The sequence below is a fragment of the Callithrix jacchus genome, chromosome 5, assembly GCF_049354715.1.
Source record: "Callithrix jacchus isolate 240 chromosome 5, calJac240_pri, whole genome shotgun sequence".
Classification (NCBI taxonomy): domain Eukaryota; kingdom Metazoa; phylum Chordata; class Mammalia; order Primates; family Cebidae; genus Callithrix; species Callithrix jacchus.
The window spans coordinates 91,842,985-91,863,839 of NC_133506.1; the positions used below are offsets into that span (position 1 = coordinate 91,842,985).

Genomic DNA, 20,855 nt, shown 5'->3' on the forward strand with positions numbered 1-20,855 from the left:
GAGGTGCTGGCTGTGAGGGCTGCCGCTACCATCAGAGCACTCCAAGTCCCTGCCTGCCCCTAGGATGTGACTCTGGCACAGGCCAAGGTAGTTCACAGCCAGAGGCAGTTCTGAGAAAGTGGAGGAGCAGCCCGGAGAGGCTTCTGCCTCCCATGCTATGCTAGTCAGTTTACGGCACACACCAACGGGGTCCAGAAGAAAGAAACCCTTGGGTCTCCACTTGTTCGTGTGCCCTGGTGCCAAGAGCAACACACAACTGGTCCTTCCTCATGGTAATATAGTGTGGTGGAGGTAGATCTTCTCTAGGGTCAGGCAAACTTGGGTTCAAATCCCACCCTGGCGACTCTGAAGTGGCATTTAAACCCACCTCGTTGAGAGAGGTTGGCCAGGTTGCTGCAGTCTCTTGAGGCCTATTCCTTGTTTGTGGAAGTAGGATAGTTATATTTCCCTCTCACTGTGGTTGAGAGATGCAACCACTGATGCTCCTGGCATCTAGAAGGTACTCAATGGATGTCGGTTTATTGGGGCTCCCTGGGAACCAGCAGGTACAGTCTCTTCCTCCCAGAGAGAAAAAGGAGCTGAAGAGGTAGTAGAAGAACCCATTCAGCACCGGGGCCCTAGATTTCTAGGCTGGTGGCTGGGAAGTTTGGCCATACTCCTTGTTCATGTGTACGCAGTAATAAAAGCCACCTTCCAAAGGATTATAAATCATTCTATTATAAGGTCACATGCACACGACTGTTCATTGCAGCACTGTTTACAACAGCAAAGACTTGGAACCAACCCAAATGCCCATCGATGATAGATTGGACGGGGAAAATGTGGCACACATACACCATGGAATACTATGCAGCCACAAAAAATGAGTTTGTGTCCTTTGTAGGGACATGGATGAACCTGGAAACCATCATTCTCAACTGACCCAAGAACAGAAAATCAAACACCGCATGTTCTCACTCATAGGTGGGTGCTGAACAATGAGAACACATGGACACAGGGAGGGGAGCATCACACACTGGGGTCTGTGGGGGGAGAACTAGGGGAGGGAAAGCCAGGGGTGGGGAGTTGGGGAGGGATAACGTGGGGGAGAAATGCCAGATATAGGTGATGGGGAGAAAGGCAGCAAACCACATTGCCATGTATGTACCTATGCAGCAATGCTGAATGTTCTCCACATGTACCCCAAAACCTAAAACACAATAAAATATATACATATATAAAAAAATGCGCCGCTTGTTCCCAAAGTAATAAAAGCTATTTATGACAAACCAACAGCCAATATCATACTGAATGGGCAAAAATTGGAAGCATTCCCTTTGAAATCCGGCACTAGACAAGGATGCCCTCTCTCACCACTCCTATTCAATATAGTACTGGAAGTTCTAGCCAGAGCAATCAGGCAAGAAAAAGAAATAAAGGGTATTCAAATAGGAAAGGTGGAAGCCAAATTGTCTCTATTTGCAGACGACATGATAGTATACCTATAAGACCCCATTGCCTCAGCCCAAAAACTCCTGAAACTGATAAGCAACTTCAGCAAAGTCTCAGGATATAAAATCAATGTGCAAAAATTACAAGCATTCCTCTACACTAATAACAGACTTAAAGAAAGCCAAATCAAGAACGAACTGCCATTCACAATTGCTACAAAAACAATAAAATACCTAGGAATACAACTCACAAGGAATGTAAAAGACCTCTTCAAGGAAAACTACAAACCACTGCTCAACGAAATAAGAGAGGACACAAACAGATGAAAAAACATTACATGTTCATGGTTAGGAAGAATTAATATCGTGAAAATGGCTATACTGCCCAATGTAATTTACAGACTCAATGCTATCCCCATCAAGCTACCACTGACTTTCTTCCCATCAAGCTACCACTGACTTTCTTCACAGAACTGGAAAAAACCACCATGAACTTCATATGGAACCAAAAGAGAGCCTGCATAGCCAAGTCAATTCTAAGCAAAAAGAACACAGTGGGGGGCATCACACTACCGGTTTTCAAACTATACTACAAGGCTACAGTAATCAAAACAGGATGGTACTGGTACCAAAACAGAGATATAGACCAATGGAACAAAACAGAGGCATCGGAGGCAACACAACATATCTACAACCATACAATCTTTGATAAACCTGACAAAAACAAGCAATGGGGAAAGGATTCCCTGTTTAACAAATGATGTTGGGAAAACTGGCTAGCCATGTGCAGAAAGCAGAAACTGGACCCTTTCCTGACACCTTACACTAAAATTAACTCCAGACGGATTAAAGACTTCAACATAAGACCTGGCACCATAAAAACCCTAGAAGGAAATCTAGGCAAAACCATTCAGGACATAGGAGTAGGCAAGGACTTCATGAACAAAACACCAAAAGCATTGGCAACAAAAGCCAAAATAGACAAATGGGACCTAATCAAACTCCACAGCTTCTGCACAGCAAAAGAAACAGTCACTAGAGTGGATCGGCAACCAACAGAATGGGAAAAAATTTTTGCAGTTTACCCATCTGACAAAGGGCTGATATCCAGAATTTACAAAGAACTCAAAAAGATTTACAGGAAAAAAACAAACAAGCCCATTCAAAATTGGGAAAAGGATATGAACAGACACTTTACGAAAGAAGACATATATGAGGCCAACAATCATATGAAAAAATGCTCATCGTCACTGGTCATCAGAGAGATGCAAATCAAAACCACATTGAGATACCATCTCATGCCAGTTAGAATGGCGATCATTAAAAAATCTGGAGACAGCAGATGCTGGAGAGGATGTGGAGAAAAAGGAACACTTTTACACTGTTGGTGGGAGTGTAAATTAGTTCAACCATTGTGGAAGACAGTGTGGCGATTCCTCAAGGCCTTAGAAATAGAAATTCCATTTGACCCAGCAATCCCATTACTGGGTATATATCCAAAGGACTATAAATCGTTCTACTACAAGGACACATGCACACGAATATTCATTGCAGCACTGATTACAATAGCAAAGTCCTGGAATCAACCCAAATGCCCATTGATGATAGACTGGATTGGGAAAATGTGGCACATATACACCATGGAATATTATGCAGCAATCAGAAATGATGAGTTTGTGTCGTTTGTAGGGACATGAACGAATCTGGAGAACATCATTCTCAGCAGACTGACACAAGAACAGAAAATAAAATACCGCATATTCTCACTCATAGGCGGGTGATGAAAAATGAGAACATATGGACACAGGGAAGGGAGTAGTAAACACTGGGGTCTGTTGGGGGGAAAAGGGGAGGGCCAGCGGGAGGGGGAGCTGGGGAGGGATAGCCTGGGGAGAAATGCTAAATGTGGGTGAAGGGGAGAAAGGAAGCAAAACACACTGCCATGTGTGTACCTATGCAACTGTCTTGCATGTTCTGCACATGTACCCCAAAACCTAAAATGCTGGAGAACATCATCCTCAGCAAACTGACACAAGAACAGAAAATGAAACACCACATATTCTCACTCATAGGTGGGTGATGAAAAATGAGAACACATGGACACAGAAAGGGGAGTACTAAACACTGGGGTCTATTGGGGGGAAAAGGGGAGGGCCAGTGGGAGGGGGAGGTGGGGAGGGATAGCCTGGGGAGAAATGCCAAATGTGGGTGAAGGGGAGAAGAAAAGCAAAGCACACTGCCACGTGTGTACCTACGCAACTGTCTTGCATGCTCTGCTCATGTACCCCAAAACCTATAATCCAATAAAAAATTAAAAAAAAAAAAAAAAAAAAAAAAAAAAAAAAGAAAAAAAAAAGCCACCTTCTGTTGCCATTAGTCCTGTTTCTCATTCCAAATAGCCTAACTGAACCCAAAAAAGCATTATTTGGGTTGTCAGAGGACAAGACTGTTTGTTGGGCTCTTGTGGGCTTTTCTAACAGGGAACCCACAAGAGTCATGTTTTAAGAAGTGGCCATGACCCTCCCTGACCCTTCATGTGACAGGGTTGTGGAGATATGGCCTGTCCCCACCTTTCTTGGCCAGGTCACACCCTTAACAAGCTCTACCTGTGAGTTCCCATGGCTAGGTGTGGCAGGAGGTGCCACTCAGGTGCACAGAAAATGATGGCTGGAGGCTGGCAGGTGGGTAATAGCCTGGTCAGGACCTTGGACCCTGGGGTTTTACTCACCTAGGTTATCCCAGCCTGAGAGTCGGGCTCCCTCTGGTACCAAATCCCAGATATCTTTCCTTCAAGCGATTCTCCTGCCTGCACATTCTATGCCTCTCTGGCCTCTCTGCCTCACACACTGTCGCCGACTGAAACGATATGGCCCTGAATATGGCACAGCAGGCTTTGCTTTGGCCACAATAATTGCAACCAGGTGTCTCTTATTTTCCTTCCCCCAAGTCTTTTTCTCTCTCATCTGGTTCTGAGCCACCTAGTGCTGAGCCTATCCGTCTTCAGTTCACCAATTCTGCATTGCCTGCGGGCTGATGTGTGATATTTCTTCCCAGCCTTCATGTGGTAACTAACACCAGTTGGGCCTCATGAGGCCCCTGCACTTACGTATTGTTGATGCCAAATGCCATTTCTCACAAATCCCAACAAAGTGGAAAGGAGAAAGGGCAAACAGATGCAGGTCGCTGGGGTGGACACGGCAGTCCCTGAGTGTGCTCTGGACCATCAGTGCTCCCATCACTGTCTACACTGGGAAGCCAAGAAGATCAAAGTGAATTTCTGGACTTCCCTGAACAGGAGCATTTTTTATTTGGATAGCTTTTTTTTTTGTAGACTATGATTTGTGATACCCAAGGCTGATGGTGTGTGCTCCCCCTCCTCTGCTTCCTCCCAGCATCTTCTCTTTGTCTTCCTGACCAACAACAAAATCAGTTTCATCTGTTCTCATGGCCACTTACAGTCTTCATGAGCTCAGCTTGGTGAACCATTTTTAATTTATCTTTTTTCTTCCTAATTCAGTGTTTCAGAACCATGCCTTCCCAATTAATGAATATAAAGATACTTTGCCTTCTCACTGCTTCAGTTTTAAAAAATGTACATACCAAACTAGTATCGTGACTAAAAGACAGCTCCTTTTGAATACAGGTTATGCTTGCTTTCAAATAACAGTTCCTCTAACCAAAATAGCTGCCACCTGTTTTAGAGATTCCAAACATCATCTCCCCTCTGTGGGTTGAGGGGGATACACAGACTTCCAGTTAGAATCACTATTCCTGTTCAGGCATGCGCCCTGGGCTAAGACTACTTGCTTTACCTGACTGCCAGGTTTAGCATCTGAGGAGAAGGGTTTCTCTATGACCCAGGCTGCTCTGTCCTGGCCCCAGGCCTTGTCTCTAACCCCCCAGTGGCCAGTCCCAGGTAGCTACATTTCACACTCACCCTCTCCAAACCTGAATGCAGCTTCTCCCGCTCCAGCCGTCTCTTTCCTCTGACTTTCCAGCTCCCTGGAAGCACACGATTGTCCTAGGAACTTGGGGATGACCTCGGGGTCACTTTTGGTTTCTCTTCCTCCTTCGACCCCACATACAGTAAGTCGCCCTGTCTTGTAGAGACCTTCCGCAGCATCTCTGTCCTCTGTGCCTTCTTTAACATCAGCACTGCTGGTGGCTGGTTCTGGCTTCCATCACCTGCTGCCTGGATTCTTGTAAGAGCCTCCTCCTGCCCTGTCTCTTCTGTGTCAAGTTCATTCTACACATACCACCAGCCCTTCACTCTTTCGTGTTCTATTTATTGAGCAAATATTATGTATCAGACACTGTATTACATGCTAGAGAGCATAGGAAATAGAGATTGGGTGTCCCCAGTCCAGGGTGCACACTGGGCATGTAAAAAGAAAATTAGGCTGGCACTGTGGCTTACGCCTGTAATTCCAGCATTTTGGGAGGCCGAGGCAGGTGGATCGCCTGAGGTCTGGAGTTTGAGACCAGCCTGACCAACGTGGTAAAATCCCATCTCTACTAAAAATACAAAATTAGCCAAGCGTGGTGGCACATGCCTGTAATCCCAGCTACTCTGGAGGCTGAGGCAGGAGAATTGCTTGAACCAGGAGGCGGAAGTTGCAGTGAGCCGAGATCGCGCCACTACACTCCAGCCAGGGTGACAAAGCAAGACTCCACGTTAAAAAAAAAAAAAAAAAAAAGAAAATGAAATGTCAGGGCTTTCTAAATTTATTATGCCACAGTGAAAAGTTAAGCCTTGGAAACTGGGTCATGCCATATAGCTGTTTTTCTTCTCTCTTGCAAGGACTATTGCTTCCTGGCTTGTGTGTTGACATATTACATAGTAATCAGACTCCCTGGTCTATATTCAAACCTGGAGTAAATGACAGTGGAGAAGGAGGCCCTTGTGAGGGCTACTGCTTTACATTAGAATGTTAAGCAACCCCCTGAGAGTGTAATCAATAGCAGCCAATCAAATCTTGTATCTGTACATTAGCCTTTGTATGGAAAACGTTGTAATCCTGTTCAGCATGGAAAACGTAATTCTGTTCAGCACCTCTATTTTTGCCTCTATAAATGATCTTCATTCCCCCCCACCCCCGCACTGGGAGTGCAGATTCCATTCTTCCGTGTTCACGTGTCTCCAGCAGACCGCTCTCACATGCCATGCTTGAAAAAACTCTTTTAACAGGATCCTGAGCCTTTTGATTATTTTAGGTTGACAAGCTCTGGATTAACTTTCTAAAATTTCTCCTTTGATTCTCTCTCATCTGCTCAAAAACCTCCAGAGGACTCTGTTCTGTTTCTAGCTTTTTAGGTGAGTGTGTGGCCCAGAGCAGGAACTTCATACGTATTTGTTGAATAAATCCAGCTGGACAGCTGGTGGCTAAGAGTCTCGGCCTGGTGCTTGGTCCAGACTCCACTACCTGGCCCTTTCTAGGTCACCCAGCAGAGCAGAAAGAACGTGGGCTTCAGGGTCAGGCAGACCGGGGCTGACAGTTCAAGGCCCATACTTCCATTCCAACTTTGCGAGCTCAGACCACTTCCCTAACTGCTCTGAGCTTTGTTTTCTTTCCTCTACAGTGGGATACTTGTAACTGCTTTGTAGTGTGGCTATAAGGATGAAAAGACATGACTATATGGGAAGCACGTGGTATAATACTTGGTGGCACATAGTAGGTAATCCAATAATAACATTGTAGGTGACACATAGTAGGTGTCTATCTAATTTGGGTATATAGATTTGTGTGCATGTGTGAGAGAGAATTAAAGTATTGTGTACCAAGTGCCCAACTTGATTCCCAGAACATAATAGATGTCAATAAATATTACTTCGCGTGACCTTTATCTGTCCTCTACAAACATTGTTTTTCACACAGACTGGCCTCTTCTCCACAGGCATAAGCAACACAGTGTGATGTTTTCCTTCTTCTCTCCTCACTCCTTCATCTTAGATATCCTCCTAAAGCAAACCTCAGCAAAGAAGAGCGAACGAGGAAAACGAACAGAGCTTGCTTATTGTGTTGAAAACTGCATGCTCAGCGATCTGAAGTGCAGTAATCCAAACACTTCCTCCTTTTGAGTTCATCAAATACTGCTTTGTGACCTGGTGCTTCATTTACATGGGATGCAGTCACCACAAAGCTTGTCTCTTGCTATGGAGCAGTGGTTCCATCTTCCAAGGGTGGTCCCCAGACCAGCAGCATCAGTGTCGTGTGGGTACTTGTTAGAAATGCAGACTCCCTGGCCTGACCGCAGGTGGCCTATGTTAGAAACTGTGGCGCAGGGCCTGGAAATCTGCATTTCTGCAAGTCCACTGAGTGATTCTGAGGCTGGTTGAAGTTTGACAACTGCTAGTGGAGATGTTATGAAGATAGAAGCAGACAATGTTTTTAGCATAGAGGAGTTCAAAGGTCAGTTTTATAGGCTTTGGAAATGCAATTTGGGTCTTTGGGTTGATGTTTTCGTGCCATTCAAACTCATTTTTTGGGGGTCCGGTACTTGGAACAGGTCTGCTGCTGGCTGTGTATTTGTATTTCTAAAGTAGTACCCAGTACTACTATTTCAAAAGTAGTAGTACTCTTGAGCCCATTTCTGCTTCTGAGTGTTTTCTTGTGTTCTTCCTCTTCTTTGTTTTTTTTGAGACCGAGTCTCACTCTGTCACCCAGGCTGGAGTGCAGTGGTGCAATCTAGGCTCCTTGCAACCTCTGCCTCCCGGGTTCAAGTGATCCTCCTGCTTCAGTCTCCAGAGTAGCTGGGACTACAGGCGTCTGCCACCATGCCCAGCTAATATTTGTATTTTTAGTAGAGACAGGCTTTACCATGTTGGCCAGGATGGCCTCGATCTCTTGACCTTGTGATCCGCCCTCCTCAGCCTCCCAAAGTGCTGGGATTACAGATGTGAGACACCGTGCCCATCCTTTTTTTCTGGAAAACTGTCTCCCCTCTTTCCTGCCCATCCAAGTCTTCCCAATCTTAAGTTTCAGACAAAGTCTCTTTGGTGGCCCCCCTCTCTCTCTAAGGCCTAGTCACCTCTCCCTCCATGAGTTACATGACCTCTGTTTCTGCTGTCAGATTTTTGAGTGTGGAAATTTCTCCTTTTCATCTCTGCGTCCCCATCCCCTTGAGAAAGGCTTTGGTATAACATGAGTCAGGAATATTAGATATTGGGAGTAAGTCACCAGGACAAGGTAAACCCTGCCTTGGAGAATATCACCCCTGTCTGTATAGAGTTACAGAGAAGAGTCCCTATGGATCTCATTGACTGTATATGGGATGAGTTGGTGGCTGGGTGGTTGTCATGGTTGAACAGCCAGTGGCACCAGCATGGTTTACACAAAAGTCCTGGACAAGAAGTTTTACTGGTCATCTACTGGGCAGCCTTTTAATCTAAACTCATCAGAAATTCCACTTTAGAGCTCCCACTTAAGAGTGATAGAAACTGTTATAACATGGAGCATGTCCAGAGGAATATTCCTGGGATGGCAAGGGGACTTAGAACTATGCTGAATGCAGAGCCAGGAGTGAGAAATCTCACATCTGCCACAAAGAGCTGAGGATCTGCCCTGTGGCAGAATGATTAGATGTATCCTGTATGGGACACCATGGGTAGAACTGGAGAGTAAATGAACTTAAGTGCCAGCTCTCTGACTTACTTGCTAATGTCTTACCAGCTTCTAGGTCAGCTTCTGGCTGGCACAGAGTAGGTACTCAATAAATATTTGTTGAATGAATGAATGAATGAATGACCCAATGAAAGCTATAGGCAGAGGTAACACAAAGGCAGATTTGCATCTGCATAAACGCAACTAACAGACTTTCTAACAATTCTTTATAATAACACAAAGGTAGATTTGCTTCTGCATAAATGCAACTAACAGACTTTCTAACAATTCTCTCTAATGTGAGTGCCTTAAGGCTGAGCTAGCCGCTGTAATTTTCTGGATACCAGTGTCTTGCACAAAGCCTGGGAAGCTGTTTGTTAGCCATAGGAACTGATGCGTAGTGTGAGCTCTCCCAGAAAATGGTGGACTGGATGACTAGCTGGAGGAAGGTTATCAAAGGGGATTTGATGCAAATGGGTACTAGACTAGAGGACCTTGAAGTCCCTTTCATCCTGGAGATGCTGTGTTTTAGGGCCGGCTGAAACACACATTTGCTGCTTCAAGGGCCCTCGTGGTGAATTCATTCATCTTAGGAATGGGGTCAAAGTAGCATCTTCGTTAGCATAGACTAGAAGCTGGCTAGCTGCCCTTTTCCAGGGTTTATTGAACAACTGGCCATTGGCTTATGTGTTTTAGAAATAGAGGAGGTTATAAAGCTTCTGATGCTCTGAGTGTGTCTGAAGATTAAGGAAATTTAAATTTTGTTCTAGAGTCTCCCAAGCAATGGACAATCAGGGTAGGTGCATTTCAAAGAAATGCAAAAATCTTTCAAAAGATGAAAGATCAAAGTTCTTGAGTATGTATCTTCTGTAAACAAGGGTGATGAGGGTCAATAGAAAGGGAAGATGCCTGAGAAGGAGGGTGTGGCCCTGAGAACAGACACCATAAAGTGTTAATCACTGCCCACCTTAATTAGCCTGTAGACTCCAGTACACAGAAACATAATTTTATTTCCTGAAAATTGCAAACCATCCAGGTTTATTATAAGCCTTTTTCTCACTTCCAAAACTGCTTATCTGTTTCTCATATGCACAGAGAAAGCCTTAATTGCCAACATCTGTTTTATAGGTTGTATTTTCTTTTTAATTCAGTTCAAAATACTTAAAAATTTTTCATTTGATTCCTTCTTTAATCCAAGGATTATTGAAATGTGTGCTAGTTTTCAAACACCAAGATCAATTTGGAACTTAGGTTTCATTTTCAGTTTTCTAATATAATTTTTATAAAATAACTTTCCACCTTTTTTTCTGTTACTTTCCTTCAAAAGGAACCTGGCTGTTTACTTTTCCTTATACTTGAGGAAAGTCAGCTTCCAGGGTAGATCCTTACCTTTCACTCACCTTTACCTGAAGACCATGGTTCTGGCATTCAAGGCTTTTCACAACCTGGTCTCAATGCAACTTTTCAGGCTTGAGAATAATGTCTCCATTATAAGCACCAACGCAACTAGACTATTTTCTATTTTCCAAATGTTTGATTCTGTTTATCTTGTTTTCTATGAGAGAAACTCACTCCCCAACCCTTTATGGAAAATATCATTCAAAACACATTTGGAAAATCCTCTACTCCATGAAGTCTTTTTCTGGTCTCTCAGTGAGCTCTCTTCCATCTTGAAATCTTTGCAGCTCTCTTAAAAACTACCTCCTTTTACCATCTTCATAATATCAAGATTATTTCCTTTCTTTTCTTTCTTATTAAAACCTAAAATCCCCTTCTTACAAGACAGCCTAGATGTGTGTTTGTCCTGCACTGAGCACTCTACAAATATCTATCAAAACAAACAAATCATGATTTTCCCCTTTCCTCAGTGTACCTGATTGACTAATGTTTTATGTTTTGCTGCAATGGGAACATTCAGAGGTAGAAAAAGAATCTGGGAGTGAGAGAAACTTGCCGGGAATTTTAGGAGTCTTTAGTTCTTGATTATTTTATAGACATAAGCTGACAGGAGGGGAAAGATTTCACAGCCACAGAAAGTGTGCTGCTTGGAGAAGACCCTGTTTTTTGTTTTCCAGGACCCTGCAGTGATGGGAAGCAAGAGCTTAGGGCCTCTTTCATGAGCTCATTAACTCTTTATAGGAAACAAAACCCACTGACTAATAGAGTGATTGTATAACAATTGACATAAATATTAATGAGGAAAATGCCAGTTTTCTTGCACCAACACCCACTAAGGCCTATATAAGGTGTACGGGAGAAGGAAGATTTTGGTTTCCAGCACACCCAACTGTGGGCAAAGCAGGATCTCACCTATTAGCACCGTGACTTCTGACCATTGCAGTTCCTTCCTCAGCGGGCAGGTTTCAGAGGTCAAGGCTGCCTCCCTGTGCCACTTGGCTAATGTGGCACACGCCAACCAAGTCCACATGGGGTCGACCCCCCTGGGCTGCCCCAGCCTCTGTCTGCCCACCCCCCCCACCTTTCACACTGCTTGTCCCTTCCCAGGGAACTGCCACGTTCCTGGCAACATCGGAATCTGTGAGGCAAAAACACCCTGAATAGCCACGAGAAGGAGACCAGGCAGTTCCTGAATGACTGCCTGGCCAGCTACCTGGAGAAGGTGCACCAGCTGGAGTGGGAGAACGCAGAGCTGGAGACCAAACTCCGCGAGAGGAGCAAGCGCCACGAGTCCAGTGTGTGCCCGGACTACCAGCCCTACTTCCGCACCATTGAGGAGCTCCAGCAGAAGGTAAGGTTTGCAGCGTACCAGATCAGGGCTCAGGAACCTACTTACTGCCCATTGGCCAAATCTGACCTGTCACCTGTCTTTGCAAATAAAGTTTTATTGGTTTGTGGCCATGCTCATGCATGTGTGTTGTCTGCAGCTGCTTTTGTGCTGCAGTGGCAGCGGTTCGGTGGTGGTAATGGGGACTGTATGGTCTGCAAAGCCTAAAATATTTATTATCTGACCCTTTACAGAAGAAGATGGCTGACCCTGGGTCAGCAGTGGATTTTTTTTAAATGTGGGAAGAGAATCTCTTGAGTGAAGGTGAATGGGAATTTGTAAAGATGAGATGTAGACTTTATCTCTCCAGGATTCTGAGTTCATGCTTACTTAGCTTCAGCACATGAAATCCCTAAATTGTAGTCACAAAAACCATGCTAATTTTATGAAAACCATACAAAAACTGTGCTGAGTTTATGAAAGCTGCAGTAAACAGAACAAAAGGAGTATTTCCTAACATCCTTGCCAAGGCAGTGTCTATCCACACAACTGCATCAACCTCTTATGGGTATCTGTTGTCACCTTTCATGATCCAGTCGAAGCTTCTGAAGAGCCTGATTCTTAGTTTTGGAGACAGGAAGACAAAGAATGTTAAAATAGGGGTCACAGAAACCTGACTAGATTCAGAGAAGACCTGTGGGGAGGTTGGACAACCAGAGGAAAGAATTTATTTAGAATGGATCCTACTTTATCTAAAACATTCATAGCCAGTTCACTGTTTTGTGGTCTAGATTCCAGACTTTTTTTTTTTTTTTTCAGATGGAGTCTTGCTCTGTCACCCAGGATGGAGTGCAGTGGTGTGATCTTGGCTCACTGCAACCTCTGCCTCCTGGTTGAAGTGATTCTCGTGCCTCAGCCTCCTGAGTAGCTAGGATTTCAAGTATGTACCACAACTCCCAGCTAATTTTTGTATTTTTAGTAGAGATGGGGTTTCACCATGCTGGCCAGACTGGTCTTGAACTCCTGACCTCAGGTGATCCACTTGCCTCAGCCTCCCAAAGTCCTGGGATTGTAGGCGTGAGCCACCGTGCTTAGCCAGATCTTCTTATTTATATTGGGCTAAGCATCATATCTGGCAAAATGAAAGCAAGTCTTTGTTATATGTTCAGTTTGCTACTGTCTTCCGTCTCCTGGTCCCTTTGACTCTATGCCTTCATCCTTTGCCAAGAAGTCTCTTGCACATCTTCTTTCCCACACCACAAAAGCATCTTTTGCATGTTTGGGAGTTTGTGCTGTCTAGGGGGATGTTGTAGTTTCAACTTCAGCCTAGAAAACTTCCTCTCACCTAAGGCCATCAGTGTCTCTGAGATCAGTAAATCACTCACCTAGCCTACTTTCTTATCCCAGATTCTGTGCACCAAATCATAGAACAATAGGCTGGTTGTGCAAATAGACAGTGCCAAGTTGCTGGGGATGACTAGTGAGTTGGGGTCGGATGGGTATGGGGAGGAGCCATACACCTACTTTGGCTTCTTCTGTCTCATGTGGCATCAGGATGTCATCGACCCAGACCCCAACCCAAGAGTTACAGCAGAAGAGAACAAAGGGCATTAAGCTCAAGATCTTGAAAAACGATCTGCTCTCCAGCGGTTTAGCATTAACAGTTTATAACATGTGCTAGAATGCATCATCCACCTGGTAAGACACTTGTGAAGAAGGTGGCAGGGATAGCATTTTCTCCACAGGTGGGCTTGGGGTGCTGGTGTGAACTTCCAGAAGCCATGTGACAACAGTCTCAGAGCTGGGACTTGGCCTTAAATTTTGTGCAAAATTTTCTTTTCTTGAGGCTATTTCCTGGGGGACTCTATTGCCTTCATATGTTTCTATGCTGCAGCTTGATTAATTTGTGAGTGCTGATAATTCATGGCAAAAATCATGCTCCATAGCCTAAAATGAAAACATGTGAAAACCAGAGTGTTGACTCCACCTGAGAAGGGTCTGCCTTCAGTGCTGGAAGGGGCACTGCGTTTTATCGTCTTTCTTCAGGGCACTGTGCAAGTCTCACTCTTCTAAAGAAAGCCATTTCTTTCCTCTCACTCTGGCAATGTGGTGTTTACTCCAAGAGTAATGTGGGGCCAGGCAGGGGAGCCTGCGGGTTGTAGAGAGGGGTCTGTAGTGATTGCACCATATTGCAAATGCCTGGTTACTTTGCCACCTCCTTTTTGGGCCATCTGCCTATAAAGGCAAGTGCTGGCTGCGTGTCCATCACAGTATCCTCACTACCAGCTGCTCTACTTGGTTCATCTCAGGTGCCTAGTATTGACTGAGTGGAGAACATCCTGTTGCTTTCTGGGCTTTGAGCACACCACACAGGAAAAGCCAACTCACAATTACATGGCAAAGGGCAGGCCAGCGGACTTACAGCTGTGAGCTGGGAGTCATGTCCTGGTGCCCCTTCCTGCTCTCTAACTGTAACTCCTGTACCTTCCCTATTATAGGTACGAGACAGAGCACTGGCTGCACCAGCTGGTGGAGGCTTACATCTGTGGCCTGCACAGGGTGCTGGACAACCTCACCCTCGCCAAGCGTGACCTGGAGGCCCAGCTGGAATCCCTGAAGGAAGAGCCACTTTGCCTCAAGAAGAACCACGAGCAGGTGTATGGCCCTTGGTGTGATACATTGAGACTTTCTGGAGGTGAATTCAGGCTCATTCAGGGGAAAAAATAGTTTTCCTTCTGCTTGGGAGTGAAGCTCTGCAGGTGAGCTCTGGCTTTTGGTGGGAGATTGCTTTTTATCCACAGCCTCCGGAAGCTGCTGGGCTGGTGCAGGCAGCAGTTCATCTTCAGAGGAGCACAGGGAAATCACTGGGGAGGATGGGAAGTGGGAGTTGAGAGTCTGGGTGAAGGGCAGTGTGTGGTGGGGGCTACAGGACATCATACTCCTCTGATGACCACAGAAAGCCCACACTCTGAGGGGTCAGCTGGGAGATAAGCTCTGGATCAAGCTGGACATCAAGCCCACCACTGACCTGAGCAGGGTGCTGGGGGAGATGCGAGGTCAGTACAAGGCCATGGTGGAGACCAACCACCAGGATGTGGAGCGGTGGTTCCAAGCCCAGGTGAGGGGCACTGCTGAGCTTTGGGGATTGGCTTCAATCTGGGCAGGGAGGTGGCTATGCCTCTCTGTGCTCCAGTCTGAAGGCATCAGCCTGCAGGCTATGTCCGGCTCCGAGGAGCTGCAGTGCAGCCAGTTGGAGATCCTGGAGCTGGGATGCTCGGGGAACGACCTGGAGGTGGAGTTTCAGGCTCAGCACATACTGTTGAGTCCCTCTGCACATGTGGGAGACACAGCTTGGCTCCCACTACCCATGAGCAGTTCTCTGGGGTCAGTACAGGCCTCAAATACCAACCACAGACTCAGCTTAAACCTTGGTTTCGTCTCCTTTGGAAGCACTTTCTTGTAGATGTGGATGCTGAGTCAATCAACATTAACACAGGACAGAGGGCTCTGACTTTCAAGGTCTACCACGAAGATCAGTAGCACAGTGTTAGTTCTTCTGGCTGAAGACAGCTAAAGGCTGTTAGATTGCTCTCTGGACCTGGCCATGTCTTGGGGTGTCAGGATCTTGAGAGGTTGGAAGCAGAGATCCATGGTTTTTAACTTGCTTCCTCCTTTCTTTGATATCACAGAAGGACTGTCTGCAGAACGCTCTATGTGAAGCCGGGGACCACTACGGCATGGAGCTGGCCCAGATGCAGAGCCTCATCAGCACTGTGGAGGAGCAGCTGTGGAGGTGCAGCTGTCCGAGATCCAGGCTGATCTGGAGCGGCAGAACCAGGAGTACCAGGTGCTGCTGGATGTGAAGGCCCGGCTGGAGAACGAGATTGCCACATACTGGAACCTTCTGGAGAGTGAGGACTGCAAGTACGTATCCTGTTATTGTCTATGTCAACACTGGGCAAAGAGAACTTCTCTTGGGAATAACCTAAAAGGAGATCTGGAGGCCAGCTGGGGGTGGCATTGCAGATGCCATCTTTGGAGACAAACTTGCTACGAGTAGACTTGGTGAGCTCATGCCTGCCTAGATGTAGATGAGGGTGTGCAGGAGTTTTCAGGTCTTGGCATTTGTTTTGCTGACCATGCTGTGCTCCCCATTGCTGGCCACTCCCACAGAGGGCTAAAATACTGAGTGCCCAGCGCATTTAGGTTTCACTAAATTCCCTCCAGAAGAAGTATTCCAATAACGAGTATCTTTGTGCTCACAGCATTTTAAAGTATTACTAAGGGCATGTGCGCATACTCTTTCATTTTAGTTCTACAATAGCCCTGTGAAAAGAGTTAGAGGGCTGATCTACCCCTCTAAGCACTAAGGAACACTATTGGGGGCTGTGTTTAAGTGGAGTTGTGGCTGACATGTGGGTGGTTCTTGCTCCTCTGGCCTTTCTGTCTGCTGTGTTCTTTCCACATGGGATGTGACCCTGGCCTTGCACACAGGTATGCCGAGTGCTGGTCTGAGCTCCACTGTGGACTCTGGGCACATAATTGCCCCTTTCAGGCTTAGAGAGACCTCTAAGATCTAAAGTCCTTTTTCACTCTTTAATTCTAAAGCGTCTTTAATACACTTTTGTCTCTCACATACTTCTCATGCCAATGTTTCAAACACCTTTTTTCTCTACGCAGATTTCCTTGCAACCTGTGCGTGATCCCAGCCTTCAGCAACCCCAGTACAGCCCCTACAGCCTGTGCTCTCTGCTCCTGGGCCACCCATGGGCCCTGCTCATCAACTGGATACTGACACACTCCTCAGCCTGAGGTGCTGGGAAAGGGGAGGCGTCTTCAGCCCCTTAGGCTCCACTCTGCAGGCCTGCTAACTGGGCTTTGCCTCCCTGGCCAGCCAGGCAGGAGACTGAAGAGAGGCAGTGCCACTCTGTGGATAGGTTTTTGAGTTTAGCAGCTCAGTCCCTGTGGCTGGATTTGTGTTTCCTACTCTCAAGGTGTCTCGAGTGATCCATTTTCTCTCTTCTGTTGCCTCCTGAGCTCTCTGAGATGGGGCAGGGACTCTTGTTTTTATTTTGGTATTAGACTTCACTTCTGCAGCAGAATGGGCCCAGTACATTCTGGCCTCAGCATCTCCATCCCATGTGGAGAGCCTTGCTGGGAACTCCTTGGGCCACCTGCTCCTGTAGACGGGGGTTTTGGCTGGCTCACCAGAGTGGTTCTGGGAGATGGCAAAGCCAGTGAAGACCAGGGTTAAAAATGGGACTGCGGCAAAGTGGCACAGAGGAGAGATACACAACCTTTGACCTGACCAAGCATATTTGGAGACAGATTAATAGACAGAGCTTTTAAAATACAGACACTAAGTAAAATTTCCTTTTTATCTGGATAAGCCACCTGGTCCTTGTGCAAAGGAAGAGCTCAAGTCAGTGGTCTGCAGCACTACAGACCACTGCAAAACTCTGAAAATATTAAATGATGGTGATTGCTCTCAGTCTAGAAAGGCCCAAACAACCTGGTCCATCCAAGCTCCCCAGTAAGCCCCACTGGTGAGTCCTGCAGCTCTCTGGCTTGAAATCTGCAGACAATTTCTGGACAACCGAAGCTCCAGAGCAGGTTGCTGAAATGGAGCTTTAGGATGACATGCCTATTGTGAGCAAGGCACTGGTTGGGGCTTTGCAGACATTGTCACGGGCCCCACACCAGCCCTACAAAGAAGCAGCAGCTGTTATTTTTCTCAGCTGGTGGCTGAGTCAAGACTTGAAACCCAGTCTCTTTGAACCAGATCCAAAGTCCGTCCTTTGGAAGCTTTGAGGGGGAAATGAATTAGACATGAGAAGGTTTAGAAGACTGGTTCTTAAAGCATGGTCCTCCAACCGGTAGCACCGGCATCACCTGAGAACTCGCTAGACATGCACGTTCTTGAACACCACCCTGACTTTCGGAAACAGCAGTCTGTTTTATTGTGACTTGCAGGTGATTCTGATGTTGGTTCAAACTTGAGAACCACTGGGTTGGGGGGTTTATTTAAGGAGTGAGCCCCTGACTAGCCAGACCCTCTACAGAAAGGGCTGGTCTTGCCCTCTTGGTATGTCATCCAGTGAGGAATCCCTCATACCATCAGGATGGAGCCTTTCTCTTTCACATTGCAAAACTCTGAAAATGTTTAATGGTGGTTATTTCTATCAATCTAGAAGGGCCCAAACAAGCTGACCCATCCAACCTCCCCAGTAACCCCCACTGGACTGGCAACTGTCCTGCTTGGAATTTGCAGACAATAGAACATGAATCAAAAACCCATATTTTGGTACCCATGGCTGAGAATCAGCACATGCCCAGAATTCAGAATCACAGCTGGCCAGAGAAGAGAAGCAGTGAGTTCCCCGTCCTTGGAGACAAGCAGAGGCTTCAGAATCACTGGTGGGGATGTTGAGGGGACACTTAGGGAACTGATGGGGCTGGTTGAGATGGCTGTAGGAGGTCTTCTGGCCACCATCCCCAACTCTGCTTCTAAGTCTTCTTTAACAGTGAAACCACAGGCATTGAAGTGGAACCACCAAACCTACTCTAGAAGCTGGTTTTGCCTTCCCTTTCTGTTCTGTAAATTCTCTGAATCACCGTAGTCTGCTGAAAAATTTACAAGTACAGCTAATGCTGGTTTAATCTAGCCTTTCTTGGTACAGAGCTGTGGTGCTGAAGTGACCACAGTCCCGAGCCCCAAGGCTGGAGGGAGCGTAAGTGATAATCTGGTTGCTTTGCCTCCAACTGCTCTCAAGCCCAGGGTCCTACTTGTTGGTCACTGCTCATGTAGATACAGGATGGATTTGCCTGAGAGACATTGGTATTTCCAGCATAGGAAGCCCAGAAAGGGTCAGAGGCTACCACAGCCTCGCCTGCTTTGTTCTTTTTCTCAAGTGGTAAAAGTGTTTTGGCACAGGTGACACACCTCTTGGGCACCTACCCAAGAGAAGGTCTCAACAGTAAAGAGCGGTCTCGATTAGTCTTAATTTAGCACCTAGCCCAGCCGCCCTCACCTCCACCTTTGTACTTAAATAGCTCCTTTCATCCAACAAGTTCAAAGCTGTCTAACAAAATAAACCCGCTTATTCTTGCACCACGACAGCGTAGGCAAGCATCGTCCTTCCCATTTAAGGGAGAGAGAGAGGAGGTGAGTCATTCAATGGTTGAGAGAGTCTGCTGGTGACGTAAAGTGAGTCAATGGGGCCCAGGGTGATTGACCTGTGTTTCTTAAGTTCACATCCAATGCTCTAGCATTTCTAATTAAAAGATTAGCTTTGATGAGACCATCTGTGTGTGTGTGTGTGTGTGTGTGCATGTGCATGCGTATGTGTTTGATGTGTGTAAAGAGTTTCCCTGGAAACCACACAGCTCATTATTACCATTACCATCACCAGAATCATCATCATCATCATCATCATCATCACATATCATATAGCTTCATTCATCATCATTAGTATTGTCATAGAAGCATATATTCATCCAGCTCTTACTATGAACCAGGAGCTGGTCTAATTTATAGATACAGTTGTATGTGTAAACTCATTTAATCATTACAGCAATCCTAGAAAGCCAACGCTATTATTTCTTCATTTTGCAGACAAGGAACCAAGATTCAGGGAGGTTAAGTAACATGTCCGAGGTCACACAGCTATTAGGTGGTGAAGGCAGGATTCAGATTCAAGCAGCCTGCCTTCAACAACTATGCTCTTAACCACTGTGCTTTATAGAGGCCAAGTGTAGGTTTTGTCAACAGGGTGACAGAATCATAATGACCCCATTGTTTTGATTCCTTTCCTTAAAGGAAATGAGAATGTTTATGATAGAAGAAATGTTTCTGAGAGTGTATACCACAGAGGAATGAAATTTATGTACAAGGAACGAACGTTCTGTAGTATCTCACAGGATCTTGAAGCTTGAAGACCCTGGCAGTTTTAATAAACTGGGAGTTGCCAAAGAAGCTCAGTTCACCTCCTGCCATTGTAAAATCACCTTGTCTATTGAGAAAGAGAAGAAGAGAACTAGAATCCCTATAGATATTCATTTCACCATTTACAAAGTACTTGTTAAAATACTTTGCGTTGTATCCAGTTGGAGGCCCCAAACAACCTTGAGAGAGGTGAGCAGGCATCACAATCCCTACTGCGCAGAGGGAGAAGTACAGGTGTAGAAGGTGAAATGACCCCTCCGCACACAGCAGTTCTTGGCAGCTCCTCGCCCTCAAGCCCAAGTCTTCTCATTCCTGTTCCCTGCTCTTTCCCTGTTCCCAACTGCGAGGGCCTTGCTGAAGGAAGATGTGGGTAAAACCTCACATTGGGGCCACTCTCAAACGCTGGGATGGTTTTTACAGGAAGGGCATCCTAGGGTCTGGGATCTCCCTAGGGGTGACCCTCCCAGTGCTGTCTTTCATCAGCATTTTAGACTCAGCTTCCGGCCTTTGGCCATTGCCTGGAGGCTCCCTGCTTGATGCTGGTTATTGCATCCAAACCTCCCTTTCCCTTCCTTCCTCCCTGGTTCTTGGACATTCCATACAACCTGCCTCAGTCGTTCACATTGGCCTCCAAGGCCCTCCGCCCTCAGGAGGTCTCTCTGTTCTTGGGGGCGGCACAACTGTGTCCACTCACCAGCAGGAATGCATGCTCCCTCCGCTTGTCTCCACCAGCCTTATTCCCCTTTCTAGTTCCTCTGTCCATTTGCTTGACCTACTGTGGGCGCTTTTCTTTTTCTGCCCCACACCACATCCCTGGAATGATTTCTTACTCCACACCTGCCAAAAGCTCTTTCATTTGCTTTGAAACTTACCTTGACCCCCATGGAGTCTGTGGGGGTGCCACAGGGCTAAGCCATGGGCCATCACCACCACCCTTCCTGCGGTCTCCAAAGCAACAGCAACCAGATACCAAAACAACTTGTTGCTGACCGGCTGAAGACTAGATTGTTAAAGGTGACAAGATTCTAATGAGAACAGTTCTCTGAATCCTGCCTGTGAGTCACTTAGAGAGCGAAGCAGAAACGACTGTTTGGGATACAAGTGTGTAACCTGAGAAGGCTTCATCCCCTCACCGTGTGGCTGGAAATCATGAG

The 20,855-nt window shown here is 46.1% G+C and overlaps 1 pseudogene across 1 annotated transcript; it reads left to right on the forward strand.

Moving 5' to 3' along the window:
* The first annotated feature begins 506 nt into the window (after positions 1-506).
* On the forward strand, positions 507-19,055 carry LOC144582818 (keratin, type I cuticular Ha7-like; annotated as a pseudogene). Its single transcript, XR_013536266.1, has 8 exons — positions 507-586; positions 11,594-11,780; positions 11,917-11,969; positions 14,255-14,411; positions 14,713-14,874; positions 14,950-15,048; positions 15,446-15,680; positions 16,437-19,055. The product of XR_013536266.1 is annotated as a keratin, type I cuticular Ha7-like (transcript).
* Positions 19,056-20,855: the final 1,800 nt, after the last annotated feature.